This window comes from Gadus macrocephalus, chromosome 12 (genome assembly GCF_031168955.1).
Source record: "Gadus macrocephalus chromosome 12, ASM3116895v1".
Classification (NCBI taxonomy): domain Eukaryota; kingdom Metazoa; phylum Chordata; class Actinopteri; order Gadiformes; family Gadidae; genus Gadus; species Gadus macrocephalus.
Window position 1 is genome coordinate 7,076,631 of NC_082393.1, and position 10,000 is coordinate 7,086,630.

The 10,000-nt window shown below is 44.8% G+C and overlaps 1 protein-coding gene across 3 annotated transcripts in view; it reads right to left on the bottom strand.

The window, feature by feature from the left end:
* adcyap1r1b (adenylate cyclase activating polypeptide 1b (pituitary) receptor type I) overlaps positions 1 to 1,276 on the bottom strand; it is a 22,022-nt gene extending 20,746 nt beyond the window's left edge. For 2 of the 3 annotated variants that reach the window (XM_060066362.1, XM_060066361.1), the window contains exon 1: positions 917 to 1,276. The gene's annotated coding sequence lies outside the window, so the exon portion shown is untranslated. The remainder of the gene's footprint in view (positions 1 to 916) is intronic. The other variant, XM_060066363.1, reaches the window with a different exon arrangement.
* Between the last annotated feature and the right edge of the window lie 8,724 nt (positions 1,277 to 10,000).

Genomic DNA, 10,000 nt, shown 5'->3' on the forward strand with positions numbered 1-10,000 from the left:
GGGAATAAGTGAGTTCTCAGAGGCTTAATTGTGTTAACAATTCCTCCCAAGATACAGGGAAAATCTTTATTTTATAGACTTGTTTTTATTTTAATACATGATAGATGTTTGTAATAGGCCTACTTTAAAAGCCTACAATTCATTATTTTGCTTACAAATTGAGTTAGAGACCATTTAGTTATGTTCAGTTCAGTGATTTAATCCCTGCACTTGCATGGACTATTTTGACATACTCAGTGCATTGTTTTATATTTCAAACCTCTGCAGCTCATCCTTTCTTATCCAAGCCATTCCTCTGTAGAAAATAGCGGGAGCCACCATGGGCCAACGGCTTACAAACATAAAAGCCAAGCGTTTATATTGTTATATTATAATAATGTGTATATGTATACATAATTGGTGTATATTCGTTCATATATATATATATATATATACGTATGTGTGTGTGTGTGTGTGTGTGTGTGTGTGTGTGTGTGTGTGTGTGTGTGTGTGTGTGTGTGTGTGTGTGTGTGTGTGTGTGTGTGTGTGTGTGTGTGTGTGTGTGTGTGTGTGTGTGTGTGTGTGTGTGTGTGTGTGTGTGTGTGTGTGTGAAACGCCCTAAATTTCTTGTTACAAAAGGGTTGGGGAATTCTTTCATTGGGCAGTCTGAGTCTGCTCCAGACTGCGGGTGTATACCACCCGTGATTAAAAGGCGTTCAGGAGACAAGGCTCGGGCCCCCGGGCTGAACCCGGACACGGGATGCCGCAACATCCCGGCGTGATCCTTTCGATCCCTGCCCGTATCCTTCTTGGTACGGCTCTCTGCAGCGCCCTTTAATAACACATTTACTCTGTGGGATTGAGCATTTGGAATAAAAAACGTCAAGCTCTATTGATCTATGTATTTTTTGTTTGAGATTGGATTGAATTCATTTACCGTCAAATCAAGGTTCCTCCAGAGCAGCAGCCACAACCTCCAACCCGGCACGCTGTCCCCCGGAGCAGCTTCTACAGAGATGGTGAGGGGGGGGTTGGGGGGGGGGGATTCCAATCTGCACGGACCGACAATAACTTCAGCTCGTCGCTAAATGTGGCAAAAAAAAAAAAGAAAAGATCCTTCAAATATGTGATCCGGGTTTTTAAAAGAGAAACGGAGCCTAATTGGGATGATGATAAGGGTAGAGCACCTTGTCCTGCGGACCGCTGCGACTCGTCTCTCCGCCCGCTGGAGAAGAATGCGCTGCGCATTTCAAATAAGCACATCCCTGGCTTACTTACCGTGCCTCTCTCTCCATCTTCCTCCTCCCCCCTCTCAGACAATCTCTCTCTCTCTCTCTCTCTCTCTCTCTCTCTCTCTCTCTCTCTCTCTCTCTCTCTCTCTCTCTCTCTCTCTCTCTCTCTCTCTCTCTCTCTCTCTCTCTCTCTCTCTCTCTCTCTCTCTCTCTCTCTCTCTCTCTCTTTCTTTCTCTCTCTCTCTCTCTCTCTCTCTCTCTCTCTCTCTCTCTCTCTCTCTCTCTCTCTCTCTCTCTCTCTCTCTCTCTCTCTCTCTCTCTCTCTCTCTCTCTCTCTCTCTTTCTCTCTCTCTCTTCCTCCCTCCCTCTCACTCACTCCCTCTCCCTCTCTCTCTCTCACACACATCGGAGGTGAGACGGTGGGCGAGCATCTTCTTCGAAGGGCAGCTGTTGTAAACCGTCACTCTGGAGTTTGTACTAGCCTATTATTAACGCCATCCGCACGCAAATACTTACACACGCACGCTCGCAGTATGATGATTTGCACGTTAAAACAACACGGTTAAACCGTACACGGGAGAAGTCATGCAACTTTAATGAACGGCTGCAGTGTGTGCGTGTTTTGAGACTCAGGGCTTGAGTCGTCTCGAAGAGAAGGAGGAGAAAGTGGTTTTACAGATCAGCACCAGGGACAGCACCAGCCGCTTTGAAACGGCATCTTGATGAATACAGGCAGAGTGCGTTGTATTTATAACCGTTCATAGGACAGTCTATATTAAAACAGCCTTATAAACAACCGGTTTTTATTTGCAATAAGAGCCTGGAAAAGGTCCCCTTTGTATGAATATTCAGATAGGCCTATCCAAAGCTGATCAGCAATCATGTTGATGAAGTCATTATATCAAAAGGTATTGTGGTAACTTTGATATTAAACACAAGGCCAGCATAACAGTAAAATCGAAGAAATGGAGTAATATCTGAAAAGAATATTAGATCAATTGAAAATGGCTCTGCTTCTCTATATATTGCCAACAACTCTTGATCAAATCAACCTGTTCATATGGGTTTGGTCAATGTTGTCTACTGCGGAGATAAGTAAGAGGAGAAAGCCTTCAGAAATCCCATCTTCAAATTCTCTTAAGACGTGTTTTCTCTCTCTCTCTCTCTCTCTCTCTCTCTCTCTCTCTCTCTCTCTCTCTCTCTCTCTCTGGACATTACAACTAGTTGCTAAATTGTAGTGTATGTGTGTGTGTGTGTGTGTGTGTGTGTGTGTGTGTGTGTGTGTGTGTGTGTGTGTGTGTGTGTGTGTGTCTGTGTGTGTGTGTGTGTGTGTGCCTGTGCGTGTGTGTGCGTGCGTGCGTGTGGGATTGTGTGTCGCCTCCTACGCCGCGTGGTGACTCAGGGTCCTCGAGCGAAACCTTCATCACCCTCGTTATCATCTTCGTCAGAGCTGGGCTCTGCCAATCAGACCTGTTCCTTAACACTGTTTGCAAACCCCCGCAATCATACCTTATACACACGCACACGCACACACACACACACACACACACACACACACACACACACACACACACACACACGCACACACACACACACACACACAAACACAGACGCACGTACACACACACACACACACACACACACGCACACACACACACACACACACACACACACACACACACACACACACACACACACACACACACACACACACACACACACACACACACACACACACACACACACACACACACACACACACACACATACAGCAAGGATGAAACCTGGATTTGAGTGGCTCACGGAGGCAGTGACATCATTACTAATTGATCTTCGTTTGAATTCACAAATGGCCAATGGGATGTGCAGCTGTATGGGGTTGCCATGGAAACTGGTCCGACTCAATGTAGGCAGGGGGATGTTGGGGGGGGGGGCTAATTGGGGATGTTGGTTGGACCCTGGGGGGAGGGGGGGGGGGGTATATGTATGAATAGGAGGCGGGCCACACAGCAGAAAGGCATGATGGTCAAGAAAGAGATACGCACGTATAGAGTCTTTACATAAAGCCCCTGCAGGAGGAGGAGTCAGAGCTATGGTGTGACTGATACACACTTTAAAACAATAGGAAAATAGCACCATGCCAGCACACAATGTACCTGCATGTGTACACATGTGAATAGATGAACACACACTTCTATTGGACAATAAGTGGTGGCCCCTGGCCCCCACGCTGATTTACTCCCGCCTTCATTGGAGAAGCACCTGCCTCTGTCCCAGTCTGTCTGTCTGCCTCTCTCTGCCTGTCTCTGTCTGTCTCTTCCGTCAGTCTGTGTGTGTGTCTGTCCTACCGCCAGTCTCTCTCTGTGTCTGCCCGTCTGACAATTCAATTCAAAAGGGCTTTTTGGCATTGAAACATGGCATCTATTTATATTGCCAAAGCATGAAAATGTGTAATAAGTCTGTTTCTGACTGCAAGGCCCCTCTCCCCATTCCCGCCGCTCCCCCTCTCGCTTCCTGCCTCTCTTTCGGGGCTGATGGATCGGGTGTGTGTGCCTGTCTGGGTGGAGATTCGGGTGGCGCGGTGTGGTGAGCCACCTCCATCAGGTTGATAAACAGTTTAACACCACGGCCTTCGCCGAATGTTTCGGAATGTAAGCGATGACACATTTGTCTCCCTGCCTCCCTCTTAGCGGCTGAAATCCCCATGGCAACACAGTACCTGATGGCAGAGAGAGAGTAAGACAAAGCCCTGGGGAAAGGGAAGTGTGATGTAGACCGATGGGGAAGGATGATGGTGTGTAGATGGAGAGAGAGAGAGAGAGAGAGAGAGAGAGAGAGAGAGAGAGAGAGAGAGAGAGAGAGAGAGAGAGAGAGAGAGAGAGAGAGAGAGAGAGAGAGAGAGAGAGAGAGAGAGAGAGAGAGAGAGAGAGCCAAGGTCCCTCATGACACATGATTAATGCAGGTATGAAGAAGAACATTTACAGCAAGAAGAAAATAAATCAATAAATAAATGATGGGGGTGAGAAGAAAATGGAAGAAAAGATTCATGAAAAAATATAAACATTTTAGCCTGCTGGTATTTCACCGCAACGTCTTTCATTCATTCATTCGTTCATTCATTCATTCATTCATTCATTCATTCATTCAGTCTTTCATGTCAAAATCCATTTCCAGCTTAACCTCTAAACATGAGTGATATGAGTGAAAGTGATAACCTTTTTAAACAATCTTATTCTAAGAGGCAACATAAGTCTGAAGGGATCTTTAGTACATTGGGATGGTGTACAAGCACACACACACACATTTTGACACACACGTTTACAAAACCATCACACACACGCGCAAACACACACAGGCACGCAAGCACATGCACAAACCCACAAACACATAGACACACATATATGCAGACACATTCACGTGTACAAACATAAGCACACACACTCACATATTTCTCATGTTCATCGTTCTCCTTCAGTTCAATAGAGATCTCCACATGAGCTCTCACACCCCTCACTCCCTCCCTTCCTCCCCACCACCCCCGCCACCACTTCTCTCATCGCCATGGAGACTCTGCCGTTCTGGGCTGCCTTGCTGTATGGCACAAGTCGCCAGAGACGAGAGACACAAGAAGTGCTTGTTAGGGAAAGTAAGGCTTTGAAATTGAAGGGACAGACGGGCAGAGAAACAGACAGAAAGACACAGAAATGATCTCGCTCCTGATAATGTTATTTTGTGGTTTTAATCGATCAGTTACTGATAGTTACTGATAATGAATTATAATATAATAATGAAGTATTAAGTGTAAAAAATATACATTGCCATTACCACGTCAAAAAAAAGAGAGACATTGCTGTGTCTCACCCTCTATCTTAATAACAAATCATTTTTAGTTAATGATTTTATTAACACTTCTAAACTGGATTTATGTTTTTAACTGAAACATGGCTGGAACAAAATAACAGTGCAACCGTTCTGATAGAGACAGCTCCTCCCGACTATAACTTTTTTGATGCATGTAGATCTGGAAAAAGAGGTGGAGGGGTTGCTGCTATATTTAAAAATGTATTTCAGGGGAAACAGATGTTATTTGGTGATTTTCCATTGTTCGAATACCTTAGTGCTGTATTGAAATGCTCCCCCAGAGTTCTCCTATTAATTATTTACAGGCCACCCACATATTCTGCAAATTTTTTCGATGACTTCACAGAATTATTGTCTAGCATCTCCACAGAATTTGACTGTCTAGTTATAACTGGTGACTTCAATTTTCATACTGATGATTTGAATGACAAGTGTGCAAAAAAACTTTTTACCATTTTGGACACATTTGAACTGTCTCAACATGTGAAAGAGGCTACTCATTGTAAGGGGCACACTCTAGACCTGGTTATCACAAAGGGCCTCAATGTTTCTGATCTCTCTGTGACTGATCCTTCCTTGTCTGACCACTTTTGTGTTTTCTTTAACATATCTTTTATTCCCGACATACAGACAAAATCAAACACTGTCAAAAACGGAATATCAATGAAGATTCTAATGTACTTTTTAAAAAGGCCATCTCCTTGCTACCACCTCTAAACCCATGTTCTGCTGATGATCTTGTAGAAAACTTTAATTTGAAAATTTTGAAAGTCATAGATGTCATTGCACCTTATAAGGTTAAAACGATTTCTGGAAAGCAAAAGGCACCCTGGAGAAAAGCTGCTTCTGTTACAGCACAGAAAAAAGAATGCAGGAAGGTTGAACGCATCTGGCGTAAAACAAAACTTCATATTCACCATGATATCTATAAAGAGAGCCTCCGTGCCTACAATTTAGACTTAAAAAATGCTAGAGAAACATTTTTCTCCAATATCATTAAAACCAACACTAATAATGCAAAAACCCTATTTGCAACTGTTGACAGACTGACCAACCCCCCAACACAAATTCCACCTGATCTCCATTCCACGCAGAAATGCAATGAGTTTGCAGCTTTTTATACTGATAAAATTGAAGGTATCAGACGCGCCATCAATATCTCCACTTCAAACAAAAATGTTGGACTACCACCCTGTTCAGGCAAAAATAACGTGGCAAGGATGGCATGCTTTAATGTTATAGACTCTCAAAATCTTGTGGAAACTGTGACACAACTAAAGACATCCACCTGTTGCCTTGATACTATACCTACCAACCTCTTTAAGAATGTTTTCGACTGCCTAGCAGCAGACATATTGCAGATAGTTAACAACTCTCTCCAGTCAGGCAATTTCCCAAAAGCTTTGAAAACTGCAGTTATTAAACCCCTTTTAAAAAAGCGGAGCCTAGATGCCTCTGTTATTAACAACTACAGACCAATATCAAATCTACCCTTCATAAGTAAAATCATTGAGAAAGTTGTCCTCCAGCAACTTAATCACTTCCTGGCATCAACTGGTTGCTATGACACCTTCCAATCAGGATTTCGACCCCTGCACAGCACGGAGACCGCCCTTATTAAAGTTGTAAACGACATCCGTCTTAACACAGACTCTGGCAAAATCTCAATACTAATGCTACTTGACCTCAGTGCTGCATTCGACACTGTAGACCATACATTACTTCTGGACAGGTTAGAAAACTGGGTGGGGCTTTCAGGCACCGTCTTAAATTGGTTCAGGTCCTACCTACAAAATAGGAAGTACTTTGTTTCCATTGGCGACTTTGTATCAGAATCAACCAACGTGACATGTGGAGTCCCACAAGGTTCGATCTTAGGACCCTCTTTATTCAACATCTACATGCTCCCACTAGGGCAAATCATGCAAAATAACAATATTGACCATCATTGCTATGCTGATGACACGCAAATCTATGTATCGCTATCACCAAATGACTATCGGCCCATAGATCTGCTGTGCCAGTGCATTGAGCAAGTGAAAGAAGGGATGTGCCGAAATTTCCTTCAACTAAATGAGGACAAAACAGAGATAATTGTATTTGGTTCTAAAACGGAAAGGCTTAAAGTAACCGAACACCTTCACTCTCTGTCCCTGAAAACCTCAATCAAAGCCAGAAATCTAGGGGTTATCATGGATTCAGATTTACATTTCGGCAGTCACATCAAATCAGTTACAAAATCTGCATATTATCACCTTAAAAATGTAGCAAGACTTAGAGGGCTCATGTCCACCAAAGACTTACAAAAACTTGTACATGCCTTTATCACTAGTAAGCTTGATTACTGCAATGGTCTCCTTACAGGTCTCCCAAAACAAACTCTGAGGAAGCTTCAGCTTGTTCAGAATGCTGCTGCTAGAGTTCTAACAAACATCCTTCCCTCAATTCCTCTTCCTCTTTCCATCCATCCCACTCTCTCTCTCCTGCCATCTCATTGGAGAGTGGCCAGCTGTCCCTCATCTCGGGGAACAGGCCGGAGGAGATCAGGCCTCAGTGAGGAGAGTCGCCACAAGCGCACACACACACACACACACACACACACACACACACACACACACACACACACACACACACACACACACACACACACACACACACACACACACACACACACACACACACACACACACACACACAGAAATAACTACATAAGTAGCCAAAACAGATTATTCGGTTCCACTTCACCGAGTCGTAAACCCAATTTGAAGGACGGATGGGATATGTATATTTACATACGGTCGGTGATGAGCCAGGGTTTCAAGATAAAGGCATGGTAATCAAGTCTGATTGGTTCTGGTACCAGGCTATAGCAAGCCGTTGAATGTTGATTGGCACGCATGACGCAGGGACTATACTGACCTGATGAGATGCAATCACATTCTTAGAGGATTGCGGTCTTCATTTCAGATGAATGTCCAAAGGGTTTGGATGGAGATATGTGAGGCACCACCACCACCACCACATACATCTCCATATGGACCACTACTAACACCACCATTTCTATGAACTTTGCCACGATTAACTCCACTCCGGTCACCACCATTTCTATCTCTTTTACCGTTGTCTTACACTGTCACCACCCACACCACATCCATCATATCCACCACCAAATCCGGCCCCATCTCTATCAACACAACCAACACCACCATTTCTATGAACTTTGCCGCAATAATCTCTACCCTGGTCACCACCATTTCTATCTCTTTAACCGTTGTCTTACACCATCACCCCACCCACCAAAACCATCTCCACCTCCAACACCACCACATACACCACCGACATGACCATCACCCCACCCACCAAAACCATCTCCACCTCCAACACCACCACATACACCACCGACATGACCATCACCCCACCCACCAAAACCATCTCCACCTCCAACACCACCACATACACCACCGACATGACCATCACCCCACCCACCAAAACCATCTCCACCTCCAACACCACCACATACACCACCGACATGACCATCACCCCACCCACCAAAACCATCTCCACCTCCAACACCACCACATACACCACCGACATGACCATCACCCCAACCGTCAAAACCATCTCCACCTTCAACACCACCACATACACCACCGACATGACCATCACCCCACCCGTCAAAACCATCTCCACCTTCAACAACGGCACGTCACCCCACCCAGCACCATCCCCAATACTGTCATCTCCATCACCAACTCCTCCTGCACCATTCCACTCCCACCCAACGCTACAACGGCCTCACAGATGCCTACTCGGAACGCTGGGTTGACTGAAGGAGCCGTAATCACTAGTAATCACTGTTATTGTGAGTTGGTCACTCCTCACCGCTCGCCATCCCAGAACAACAGGGGGCAGCTGAGAGGCTATTTAGGGCCGGGTGCAGATGGCAGCTCTCTCAGGTTCGACCCCTCGTGTGTGACAAGCTTTAGCCCTCTGAGATAAAAGCCTTACAGAGCTGGGGAAAGAGGGGATGTGTTGATCGTTGCTTATTCTACCAATGCATCACGGTAAAGGCATCCGATGCTACAGTCTTTCTCTGTTATGGCCCCTACGTATATGAACTGCTATAACACTCGCTGCCACACCTTTGGCACCTTTTAGAGAAAGAAAATAAAGGTGGACCAATATCTCGCAATCCGGGAGGGTTGCTAGTTAAATCCTGTTGTTGGGGATCTTGTGGTCTTAGTAGAAAAACAAACATTGACCTGTTCATAGTGTGATGGTTGACACCGTGCGAAAAAAATGTAACGCGTTTAATGCGAAGCACTTCGACCGTGGCCATGAGGCTAGAGATGCCATTTATTAATGATGTCCTCAGACCATTATACAAACAAACAAAAATAATAGGTTCCTTCTAAAATGGCACTTGGTACAAAACGTTCTATGATTATCCACACCGCACACACACAAGAGAGAGCGAAAGAGAGCGAGAGAGAAAGAGAGATAGAAGTGAGAGAGAGAGAGAGAGAGAGAGAGAGAGAGAGAGAGAGAGGGAGAGAGAGAGAGAGAGAGAGAGAGAGAGAGAGAGAGAGAGAGAGAGAGAGAGAGAGAGAGAACACGTCTTAAGAAAGTATTAATTTCATTAATTCACTGGTTGTCATGGCAAAGCTCTCTGCTTTTGGAGGGAATTGTAATCCGAGAGGCAGAAGACAAAATGCCTGGAAGGGGACCTTGGGGCACATGCTACTGTTCTAAAGCATGACGCAGTTCAGAGTGAAACCATGAACAAAACAGGGTGGATGGGATTGGTTCCGCCACAGTGGAAGCACTTTGACTCCGCACCCAACAGGGTTATTAAAGTGAAACACAACTGGGAAATAAAACGTGAACTCAATCAAACAACATGTCTTACAGGACCAGGAAATGATCAT